This window comes from Thalia democratica, unplaced genomic scaffold, assembly GCF_965202585.1.
Source record: "Thalia democratica unplaced genomic scaffold, ktThaDemo2.hap1.1 HAP1_SCAFFOLD_963, whole genome shotgun sequence".
In the NCBI taxonomy this organism is placed as follows: Eukaryota; Metazoa; Chordata; class Thaliacea; order Salpida; family Salpidae; genus Thalia; species Thalia democratica.
In genome coordinates this window covers 1-13,480 of record NW_028139901.1, presented here as the reverse complement: position 1 = coordinate 13,480, position 13,480 = coordinate 1, and positions in this window count along the sequence as shown.

Here is a 13,480-nt window from a genome sequence, read left to right as displayed (position 1 = left end):
AACTAGGTTTAGTTTTTTAAATAATCTTAAGCTTAGCTGAAGAAAAAATCACATCTAAAAAATTTTTTTAACTTAAAAATGAATTGTACAAACTGAAAAGTTTTTCGAAACAAGATACTACAAACAATGAAAACCTATACAATAAATTTATTTTTTTAGTTTCTTTAAACAACAAAAGAAACTCTTAATATAAATATAAAAAAGAAACATTTAATATTTTTTAAACCAATTTTAAATGTTAAGCCTAAAATTTTTTCACCTAAGTTAATTAAAAAATTATTAAAATAGTCTTACATAAAGTAACGTAAAACTTTTGTGTTAGTTTTTCAATGTTTACAAACAGTTTTATGCTAGTGCTTTGCACCGTTTTGCAAAATATTATTGAAACTTTATTTTTCCACACTACATTCAAGAAGCGGTTTTTAACACAACAAACTAACTTTTGAAATTATTTTTATGTGTAATATGTAGATGCCCTGTATTTTTTTAAACGAAATAAAAAATTTATCATAAACTTGTTAGGTTGGTTTTTGCTAACAAGCCAAATATAGTTTTAAGTCAAAACATTGAAATGTCCACATCGAAAATAAGCTTGTTTGTCAAAACAGAAATAGTTATATACACGTGTTTAAAAAAAAAAGGTTTTAATCAGTTACAAGCTAATTTTGGTACAAGTTTTTGCATATAACAGTCAAGAGCTATACTCGATATATTTTTATGTGAAATTCTTTATTAGCTTTTAAAGTATCAATAGATTTACATTCACATAAAATTTAAAAATAGAAAAAAAGGAGTAATCGTTACTTTAATCAGATAAAAATTACTTTTAAGAGCAAGACCTTAGGATTGGTTGGCAACGTAAGTACCGCGACATATTTTATGGACAAAAACTATTATTTTAACAAAAAGTTGAGTTTTTGTATTAACTATTTTTAAAATGTACTCCTAGTTTGATTTTTAGTACACAGTACTTATTCAGCAGCTTCTTTATCGCCATATTACATTTAAAGATTCTAGTAGCATAATTCTACAAAAAACTATGCGGTCAGCTAACTAGTTTTTTTAAGTCCAAATAAAATAAAACACAAAACAGCTAGTCTTATTTAGACAAAAATTACTGTTTTTTTTTTGAACAACGCAAGTTTCTTTCTTATAATTTTCAGCATTATGACAAGCAAAGTTTTCAGCTAGCTTTATTAGTTGTTGCTTTTTAGCTTATAGTTTCCTTCCAAGCTTTCTTATTTTATTGTCTAGCACACTTTTTGATAAATGATTGTTACAAAAAATTGTCATAAACTTCCATTTTATGTTTCTCGTTTACTACTAAATAAAATTTATAGTTAGAAATACTACGGTCAGGATTGTATATTTGTACAAAAACTTAAATTTTTCAAATCGTATCTTAAAGTTATAATTTTAAAAGTTCTTTCCAAAAAAGTTTAACACAACTTTTTTCGATTGTAAAGTTTCTTAATTTTTTAGACAACGTAAAAAATAAGTTAGGTAGAGTTTTTGTTTTACTTTAAAAAGATTATTTATTTAATCATAAAGAGTTTGTGTTAAACTTTGTTCTAGATTAATGTTTAATCGTAAAAAACAATTTGAATAAAGAAGCACACTTAAAAAACATAATCTTTTCAAACAACTTAAAATAAACAAGTTTTATAAAACTAAATTTTCGCTTAAAATAAATCATTGAAGTAAAAATAAAGTTATAATTTTTTTTTTAATTTGTTTTATAGTAAAACAAAAGCCTAAAACAAATAAGTAAAAAATACATAAAAAAGCTTTACGGTAAATAAAAATCTATAATAAAAAACCTTTTATCTTGTTATAACGTTGTTTTTCTTAGTTAATAGTAGGCCTATATAAAATATTAATGCATAGTAAACTATAAAGTGGCGTAACAATTTATTTGTCTATAATTAAGCTTAATAATAGTTTGTCATTTGCTTGTATCACTGTTTTGGAGATTGTTAGAAACAATAATTTATGTACCACTTTTAAAGCAACAAATTTTGCACAACAAGGTCTACTTTATTATTAAAACCTCACAATAAAATCGATACTTTTTTGTGTAACATTTTTCTTACTCACTTTATCTTCTGTACAAATATGAGAAAATCAATAGATAAAGTCAAAACAAGGCAATGTTAAATAATGATTTTTACTAAGCTTTATGTTTAATACAACTAGATACAAGCCTATGAAGTTGGAAAATAGTAAAATATAAAACTTAGCAGTGTAAACGTTTAAATTGAAATAAGCCCTAATTAAATTGTATGTATCAGCAGTTAAAAATGTTATTTTATTTTGAACTAGAAACAAAACTGCCTGATTCCAATTCAGCTATTCAAAGCCAAATTCATAACTTATGTTCCAACAAACAGCAAATACAAATGCAAATCAGTTAAATAAACTTCTTTTACTACTCAAAGCCAAATACAAAGCTTGTATTCCAGTAAGAAGTGAGTTGACTGCAAGCCAGTTATAAAAAAAAAGAATTTGTTTTTCTAAGCTGCATCAGGAATGTGATGCAATTAGCAACTTTTTTTGTTTGATAATTGGGCCGTTCAGTTTAAAGCTGATATTTAAGGAACTACTTAATGACAGGGATGCATTACAAATGCATTACAACTCCAAAAAAAATGTGTTGACATTTTTGAAATTCTAAATATCATAGTATTTTCACATCATTCCAGTATAAAGCTGTGTTTCCCAAAAATGGTAATGTCATCTTTTAGGGGCGATTTTGGTTTACCAGGGGCATTAGTTAGTAAGGTGGCGAAAAATGAAGAAAGTAGTCAACCAGTAAAATCAGCGATAACTAATTATTGGGGCAGTTATTTTTTAGTATGTCAAGGAGGCATTACGAAAGTCAGTTTGGGAGTCCCTGGTCTAAAAAATTTTTAAGTATAATCGGTCTCATTACTAGTCAGTGTGTAATGTGTGAAAAAAATTTAAAAACAAAAAGTATATTTTTTTATTGAGTAAATTTTAAAAGTGTTTTTTTATTTTTCATTAGTAACTCTTTTACTCTCAAAATGTATTATTGCATTATGCTTTTAGTGTATATCAACACTTCTATGTTGTTTAACATCACTAAACTGATTATCAGCAAATAAAATAAGAACTATTCTACAATTAAAAAAAAAAATATTGATATTTAGTTATCTAGAATAAATTAAGTTTATTTTTCAGTATTATTTTCTCAAAATCCGTTGTAATTTTTAATTTTTAATTTATTTAATTTGAATCAATCTTTGTGATTAATCTTTATAGTTTTTATTTCATTAAAGTTATTCTTTCCTTAACTTTATTTATAATATTAAGGCTGTATTAAAATGTAAAAGTTACAGTTTAGTTCTTTTTTGTTTTTTAAGATATATTGTTTAATAAACTTAAGAGGATATAAGTTAGTTAATAAAGAATAAACCTAGTTTAAATATCATTAATTATCATACCAAGTGTTAAACATAAAAAAAAAATCATGCTACATCCAAAGCTAGTTTAACACTCATAACTTATTTTGATTTGATATAGACTTAGATTTAACACTCCTAAGTACTGATCATTATATTCTAGTTTAAAGATAAAGAAATGAAATACGAATTCTAAGCAAACTTTGTTTTGGTGTAGCGAATTGAAAAAAACTCCTTACAAACAACCGAACACAACTAAACTCTGAAAGAACGTTTCAAAAATTAAAAAAATAGATAACTATCCCAATCCTGTTTTTGTAAGGGGTCGGCAGCAGTGATGGTAACAAGCGTCGCAAGTTAAATAGATCACTTTCAAAAATTCCCCGACTGTAGGATTTTTTAATCTCAAATGAAAATAAACTTTAAAAAAATAGCTATGGTAATTGTACTTCTATCTTAAGATTGATTTTCTCATTCTGTAGATCAGTGGTCGGCACGCTACTTCGAATCCGAGAACCCTAAATCACAACATTAAAATTCTGTCTACCCCAATTTGCGTTCTTTAGCTCCGCTAGTGTTTAAAAATATGTAAACACTTTTAATCGTTTTTTTTTACTTATACTTTGGTAACACCCAGTTAATTTTTACATGCTAACTTTAAATTTACCAGTTTACCCTATCCATTTCAATAAACTTTTAATATCGATGATCTAATTTTTACAACAATGTTTTACTTGTATCACCAAGGTCTAAAATACTAACTAGATTAAATTAATGCATTGCCACTACCCAAGTTAACAATCTACTTTAGTCTTGTTTAGTCTTGGTACTTTTTATTAAATAGTAAATTTAAATATTTACTTAAGTTAGGTTGAATATGTCTTAAATGTAGAAAGATTTAAAAAAGACTTTGTGGACAATGTATGCACAAAACAAAACTTGTTTTAATATACTATAAATTAGACATTAAAGTATTTAAAAAAAAATATGTATCAAAAATTATTAACTATAAACATATTAAAAAAAATTGAATTTGTTTTATTTTGAAGAACTTATGTACTTAATTTTAGTTAAAAAATTTAAACAAAAAACAGTAAGAATCAATTAATAATAATGTTGAATAAAAGATAAACTAACAAAAGAAAATAGTTTTCTACTTCATTTTTTTTAAAGCTAAAATAACTTAAAAAGAACTTCATTTCTTGTTATTGAAAAAAAAGGTAATATGTAAAAATGTTATTATAAAGTATTTCAATTTATAATCAAAGTGTAAAAAAAAAGTATAATGTAAAATAAGACTTATGTGATTTAACACTATAGTCGATTTCTTAGAACAAAAGTAATAAAAATTACGTTATGAAATTTAATCCAATGTAAAATATGAGAAAAGAATTAGCTACAATTTGTTACTTTAGCTGACTAGTTGCTATAGTGATAAAACAGCTGTAATTAGTGGTTATCAAACCTTACCATGCCTGGTCGGCAGGCATTTAGTGATCGCAAAATTTTGTAAAAGCAAAGCTTAAAAATAACAGTTTTCACCGGTCGCCATTTTAGTTTTAGTTCCAACGAGACCTATGTTTTACTTTTCGTTACATTTAGCGGATCCACTCTACCGGATCCAAGACCCAGAACTACTTCCGCCTGGAACCGGAGTCTTTGCTTGGAAATGGATCCGGCCGGATCCTAACTGAATTTAGCCGGATCCGGTTCCAGTTAGTTTGGAAAGACCTTGTTTTCCGCAATTAGTTTAGCTGGTTCAGCGTTCACTTAGTTTCTTGTGTTTTGAATGTTTAATATATATAAAAATTTGTCAAACGAAAAAGAATGATAAAAATTTAGTTAACTAATCATTGCAAGGTACATGAGTCCATTAGAATAAAAATATTATATGGTTTATTAAAGTTTCCTTGCATATTAGATTTTTTTAATGACTTTATAGTTTAGTTCAATTCATAAAATAATTTTATTTTTCATAAATATAAAACTTATACTAAAATTCTAATTTACTTTAGTTTACCAAAAGTCTTAACTGTTTTAATTCAATTTTTCATATTATTAACTTAAATGTATCAAATAATGTAAAAAGCACACTACCTTGATACCTTTAATCGTCTTTTCAAGGATATAAAACTATATAAACATAAAAAGCTTGCTTGCTTAAGATTCCATCAATGTATGAAATTGTCAATGTATAAAAAATGTTACAGAAAAATAGCAAAATTGACTCATTAATGGTTTTTATTTTATATTTTATTAATTATACTAAAAGAAGACAAAACTTTTGTTTATAAATAAAAATTTTAAGGAAAAAAATCTGTTCTTATTAAAAAAGTACTATCAAAGAAAATGTTTAAATATTTTGAATCTTAGGCTAAGTTTGATAGTATTTAAAATTTTGATTTAATATTATCGCGAAAAAATTATTTCTGTCTTAGTTATTACAGTGGATAGTAACAGTTTTGTAGAATAAGAATTAAGTTAAAGTTTTAAGCTTAATGTTTTTCATTTAGCGACTTTAAGTTAAATAGGACTAAAATTCTGTGAGAACAAAAAAGTTATTTTGCTTTATGTCGTGTAATTTTTAAGTCAAGTTAGACTTAATCATATATTCTTTGTTTTGTTTTAAAATTCAGTTTATATAGTACTAAACAATTTCAAACGTTTTAACAAATAATATTTATTATACTTACCATTTATTTTACGAACATATAAACTATTTTTTACTTGTAAATAAATAAGTTCATTTTATAATTTGCTATATTCTTAACACATCTTGCAGTTAAAAAGGTTGTGTATAGTTTGTTGCTATATTCAATAAATAAAAAAAACTCTACTTGTGTAATTATAATATACATAAATAGATAAATCATTTCGTTTTACTTTTAAAAAATGGTGTCTATGAATTTTATAAACATGGAAATTTTTTAGAAACTATATTTTTATTTAAATTTTTTCGACTGATTACAATTAAGTTTTAATGTTAATTTTTGTAGTTTTGAACAATGTTTGTTAATTTCAACTTGTAACATTTGTTATATAAGACGCAAAAAGTGTTATTTTTAGTTAAAGCGACAATCAATACTAAGTAATGGGTTAAATTTCAAGATATTGTTTGTTCAAAACAAACTTTAAAAAAATACAACTTTTTTACCAAGTTTAAAACTGTTTTTAACAGGTTTTTACTGTAAATTAGTTTAAGTAAAAAAAAAATATGTAAAACTTTCCTATGAAATTACTTTCACTATAAAAATCACACTTTATAAAGTTACTTAATTTTTGTAAAACGAATTTTCTTAAGTCTTTTGCAAGTTCCAGGTAGTTCTAATTAAGTAAAATATTACGCTACTTTATTTTTACTTTTAAACTATTAATTTTTCAATCTTATTTAAACTGCTGCTTTAAATTAAACTGCAGAAAAAAAAACAGTTGTCATAAAACTGTAAAAGTTTTATAAGATTTTTATATTATTGAATTTAACGCTATGTCTACTTCAGATGTTGGGTTATAAAAATAACAAAATGAAAATGAAATTCATAAATAAACTAAACTTTTTTGAACAGTTTCATTATGTAGTAAAGTGTAATACAAGTTATGTTCTTCTTAGTAGCATATAGTGCTTTTTGAAAACTATTTATATATATAAAGAATATTTATTTTAGATTACTAGGGTTTCGTTAAAAAAATCTTTTAAAGTGTCTAAAAGCTTTATTTATTTGTTTATATTTTTATGCTAAGAAAAAGTTAAATAAGGACAGCATTTTGTTAAGATAAACTTTATCTACGAGTTTAAGTTAAGATCATTAGTACGAAATGTAGAGATACAACTTTGAAAGTCGAAATTGAGAAAAAAAAATTGTATACTAACGTTGATATGCGTTTGTTATACTACCTATGAATAGCTAATAGAGATAAAACGTTTACAAACTAAACACATCGCTTTAGAAAGTTGATGCATTATAGAATTTAAGAACACTTCAAATTGAGAATAAATTCATTAGCGAAAAACTTTTATAAAACTAAAAAATAAAAAACACTGGACTCTAATCAGTCTTGTTCAAGATTTGTTTAGCAGAAACAGCATTGTTTATTTACTTCTACTAAACAAAACTATTTTCTCTGCACATTGGGCAAGTGGGCGGTTCGAGCCGCGAGTGCTTCTCTCCCATCCACGTGACGAAACACTTCTTGTGAAAGCTATGCCCGCAGTGCTGCTTCACTACCGGTTTCCCCACCTTGAAGTATTTCATGCAAACCGTGCAAAACGGAAACTCAAGCTGCCCGTTTCTGTACGCGAAAGACTCAACGTTGCTGGTGTTGAGAAAATACAACGCCTGGTATTTTTCGTCGAAACTTTCAATCGCTTCTTTCAACTCTATTTCGCTCGCTACGATTTCCGATATCCGGTTGCTTATGTTTTCAAAGTCGTATTTGCTGTTCAGTAAATTCAACTCCCGTTCTGCTTCAATCAAGCAAATTTTGCAGTTGTTACCTGCAGTGAGCTTCCTGCTCACCCGCTGCACTTCAGGCACCATGGACTTCATTTTGCTCTCCCCGTTGACGAAACGGACCATTTTCGAACGTCGAACTCGTAGTCGGGTGAGTAGTTGCTCACGTTCGCCACACGGTGGTTGAAAAAGTTGCAAACGTTGCCGGCGTTTATCTCATAACCAAGCAGCTCGTCCACTAAAAAGTTCGGCTTGATGGCGGCGTTGTTTAAAAAGAACTCGTTGTCCGAACTGAACTTTTTAAACGCTTCCGAAGCCGCGTCCAACTCGTTGTTGATCTGCACAGAATAACCATTTGGCGCGATCCTGTCTTCTTCTCTCAAGCTGCTGTGCACGAGGAAAATTTTTCGAAAAAACGAAAAGTACCCGATGAACACGTTCTCCAGCTTGGCTTCCCCCTCCTTCCTGTAAACCCACTCCCAAGCGACTTTCTGCATTCGGTTGTGCTCTTCCTTCAGCGCCAAGCCGCGGCAAAATTGCTTGAAATTCTTCTGCTTGGCTATGTACTTTTCGTGGTGCTTTCTGACGTTGTTCAGATTCTCGCACCCGACCAGCAGCGACTCGAGGTACCTCTTGAACGCCCGTTGCCTGCCCCACTCCCGCTCTATTTCAACCAATCCGGACGCCGCTTTGTCGAAGAAACTCCCTTCGGTGAAACTCGTTTCTGCGCAGTCGATTTCACTAACTCTTTCAGGTGTAGACTCAAAATCATTAAAAAATTGTGTCCGAAAATTTGCATAATTCTCTTCTTTTCGAATATATGAGCTCTCTTTCTCTGGACTTTTTGCACACAAATTCACACTTCCAACCGAACTGACGCGTATATATACGAGCTTCGGCATAGCTACTTCGATAAGAAAACAAGAGGCGTTTACGAAAACGATGAACATACGACCTCGAAACAGTGTCGAAACGCATTGATTTCTTATGAGTTCTAATGAATTTCTATAGCAACATAAAATCAATAGACAATGCGACTTGGCGACTTGGCGCACTTGGCCACCTTGGCGCGTGATAAGTTCTTATTGCAAAAATCTAAATACTTACTTAGCTTATCATTGATGAAATTTAGTTATTAATTAAATAAAAAAAACTTTGAAAGTTATTGTTTTAATTCAACTTAATGTTTTCAAAGTCGTATTTGCTGTTCAGTGAATTCAACTCCTGTTCTGCTTCACTCAAGCAAATTTTGCAGTTGTTACCTGCAGCGAGCTTCCTGCTCACCCGCTGCACCTCAGGCACCATGGACTTCATTCCACCCTCCCCGTTGACGAAACGGACCATGTTTCGAACGTCGAACTCGTAGTCGGGTGAATAGTTGCTCACGTTCGCCACACGGTGGTTGAAAAAGTTGCGCACGTTGCCGGCGTTTATCTCATAACCCAGCAGCTCGTCCACTAAAAAGTTCGGCTTGATGGCGGCGTTGTTCAAAAAGAACTCGTTGTCCGAACTGAACTTTTTAAACGCTTCCGAAGCCGCGTTTAATTCGTTGTTGATCTTCGCAGAATAACCATTGGGCGCAATCCTGTCTTCTTCTCTCAAGCTGCTGTGCACGAGGAAAATTTTTCGAAAAAACGAAAAGTACCCGATGAACACGTTCTCCAGCTTGGCTTCCCCCTCCTTCCTGTAAACCCACTCCCAAGCGACTTTCTGCATTCGATTGTGCTCTTCCTTCAGCGCCACGCCGCGGCAAAACTGCTTGAAATTCTTCTGCTCGGCGATGTACTTTTCGTGGTGCTTTCTGACGTTGTTCAGCTTCTCGCACCGGATCAGCAGCGACTCGAGGTACCTCTTGAACGCCCGTCGCCTGCCCCACTCCCGCTCTATTTCAACCAATCCGGACGCCGCTTTGTCGAAGAAACTCCCTTCGGTGAAACTCGTTTCTGCGCAGTCGATTTCACTAACTCTTTCAGGTGTAGACTCAAAATCATTAAAAAATTGTGTCCGAAAATTTGCATAATTCTCTCCTTTTCGAATATATGAGCTCTCTTTCTCTGGACTTTTTGCACACAAACTCACACTTCCAACCGAACTGACGCGTATATATACTAGCTTCGGCATAGCTACTTCGATAAGAAAACAAGAGGCGTTTATGAAAACGATGAACATACGACCTCGAAACAGTGTCGAAACGCATTGATTTCTTATGAGTTCTAATGAATTTCTATAGCAACATAAAATCAATAGACAATGCGACTTGGCGACTTGGCGCACTTGGCCACCTTGGCGCGTGATAAGTTCTTATTGCAAAAATCTAAATACTTACTTAGCTTATCATTGATGAAATTTAGTTATTAATTAAATAAAAAAAACTTTGAAAGTTATTGTTTTAATTCAACTTAATGTTTTCAAAGTCGTATTTGCTGTTCAGTGAATTCAACTCCTGTTCTGCTTCACTCAAGCAAATTTTGCAGTTGTTACCTGCAGCGAGCTTCCTGCTCACACCCGCTGCACCTCAGGCACCATGGACTTCATTCCACCCTCCCCGTTGACGAAACGGACCATGTTTCGAACGTCGAACTCGTAGTCGGGTGAATAGTTGCTCACGTTCGCCACACGGTGGTTGAAAAAGTTGCGCACGTTGCCGGCGTTTATCTCATAACCCAGCAGCTCGTCCACTAAAAAGTTCGGCTTGATGGCGGCGTTGTTCAAAAAGAACTCGTTGTCCGAACTGAACTTTTTAAACGCTTCCGAAGCCGCGTTTAATTCGTTGTTGATCTTCGCAGAATAACCATTGGGCGCAATCCTGTCTTCTTCTCTCAAGCTGCTGTGCACGAGGAAAATTTTTCGAAAAAACGAAAAGTACCCGATGAACACGTTCTCCAGCTTGGCTTCCCCCTCCTTCCTGTAAACCCACTCCCAAGCGACTTTCTGCATTCGATTGTGCTCTTCCTTCAGCGCCACGCCGCGGCAAAACTGCTTGAAATTCTTCTGCTCGGCGATGTACTTTTCGTGGTGCTTTCTGACGTTGTTCAGCTTCTCGCACCGGATCAGCAGCGACTCGAGGTACCTCTTGAACGCCCGTCGCCTGCCCCACTCCCGCTCTATTTCAACCAATCCGGACGCCGCTTTGTCGAAGAAACTCCCTTCGGTGAAACTCGTTTCTGCGCAGTCGATTTCACTAACTCTTTCAGGTGTAGACTCAAAATCATTAAAAAATTGTGTCCGAAAATTTGCATAATTCTCTCCTTTTCGAATATATGAGCTCTCTTTCTCTGGACTTTTTGCACACAAACTCACACTTCCAACCGAACTGACGCGTATATATACTAGCTTCGGCATAGCTACTTCGATAAGAAAACAAGAGGCGTTTATGAAAACGATGAACATACGACCTCGAAACAGTGTCGAAACGCATTGATTTCTTATGAGTTCTAATGAATTTCTATAGCAACATAAAATCAATAGACAATGCGACTTGGCGACTTGGCGCACTTGGCCACCTTGGCGCGTGATAAGTTCTTATTGCAAAAATCTAAATACTTACTTAGCTTATCATTGATGAAATTTAGTTATTAATTAAATAAAAAAAACTTTGAAAGTTATTGTTTTAATTCAACTTAATGTTTTCAAAGTCGTATTTGCTGTTCAGTAAATTCAACTCTCGTTCTGCTTCACTCAAGCAAATTTTGCAGTGGTTACCTGCAGCGAGCTTCCTGCTCACCCGCTGCACTTCAGGCACCATGGACTTCATTCTGCCCTCCCCGTTGACGAAACGGACCATGTTTCGAACGTCGAACTCGTAGTCGGGTGAATATTTGCTCGCGTGCGCCACACGGTGGTTGAAAAAGTTGCGTACGTTGCCGGCGTTTATCTCATAACCCAGCAGTTCGTCCACTAAAAAGTTCGGCTTGATGGCGGCGTTGTTTAAAAAGAACTGGTTGTCCGAACTGAACTTTTTGAACGCTTCCGAAGCCGCGTCTAACTCGTTGTTGATCTTCACAAAACAACCATTGGGCGCGATCCTGTCTTCTTCTCTCAAGCTGCTTCGCACGAAGAAAATTTTTCGAAAAAACGAAAAGTACCCGATGAACACGTTCTCCAGCTTGGCTTCCCCCTCCTTCCTGTAAACCCACTCCCAAGCGACTTTCTGCATTCGATTGTGCTCCTCCTTCAGCGCCACGCCGCGGCAAAATTGCTTGAAATTCTTCTGCTCGGCGATGTACTTTTCGTGGTGCTTTCTGACGTTGTTCAGTTTCTCGCACTGGACCAGCAGCGACTCGAGGTACCTCTTGAACGCCCGTTGCCTGCCCCATTCCCGCTCTATTTCAACCAACCCGGACGCCGCTTTGTCGAAGAAACTCCCTTCGGTGAAACTCGTTTCTGCGCAGTCGATTTCACTAACTCTTTCAGGTGTAGGCTCAAAATCATTAAAAAATTGTGTCCGAAAATTTGCATAATTCTCTTCTTTTCGAATATATGAGCTCTCTTTCTCTGGACTTTTTGCACACAAATTCACACTTCCAACCGAACTGACGCGTATATATACTAGCTTCGGCATAGCTACTTCGATAAGAAAACAAGAGGCGTTTATGAAAACGATGAACATACGACCTCGAAACAGTGTCGGAACGCATTGATTTCTTATGAGTTCTAATGAATTTCTATAGCAACATAAAATCAATAGACAATGCGACTTGGCGACTTGGCGCACTTGGCCACCTTGGCGCATGATAAGTTCTTATTGCAAAAATCTAAATACTTACTTAGCTTATCATTGATGAAATTTAGTTATTAATTAAATAAAAAAAAACTTTGAAAGTTATAGTTTTAATTCAACTTAATGTTTTCAAAGTCGTATTTGTTGTTCAGCAAGTTCAACTTCCGTTCTGCTTCACTCAAGCAAATTTTGCAGTTGCTACCTGCAGCGAGCTTCCTGCTCACCCGCTGCACCTCAGGCACCATGGACTTCATTCCGCTCTCCCCGTTGACGAAACGGACCATGTTTCGAACGTCGAACTCGTAGTCGGGTGAATAGTTGCTCACGTTCGCCACACGGTGGTTGAAAAAGTTGCGTACGTTGCCGACGTTTATCTCATAACTTAGCAGTTCGTCCACTAAAAAGTTCGGCTTGATGGCGGCGTCGTTTAAAAAGAACTCGTTGACCGAACTAAACTTTTTGAACACTTCCGAAGCCGCGTTTAACTCGTTGTTGATCTGCACAGAATAACCATGGGGCGCACTCCTGTCTTCTTCTCTCAAGCTGCTCAGCACGAAGAAAATTTTTCGAAAAAACGAAAAGTACCCGATGAACACGTTCTCCAGCTTGGCTTCCCCCTCCTTCCTGCAAACCCACTCCCAAGCGACTTTCTGCATTCGATTGTGCTCTTCCTTCAGCGCCACGCCGCGGCAAAATTGCTTGAACTTCTTCTGCTCGGCGATGTACTTCTCGTGGTGCTTTCTGACGTTGTTCAGTTCCTCGCACTGAACCAGCAGCGACTCGAGGTACCTTTTGAACGCCCGTCGCCTGCCCCACTCCCGCTCTATTTCAACCAATCCGGACGCCGCTTTGTCGAAGAAACCCCCTTCGGTGAAACTCGTTTCTGCGCA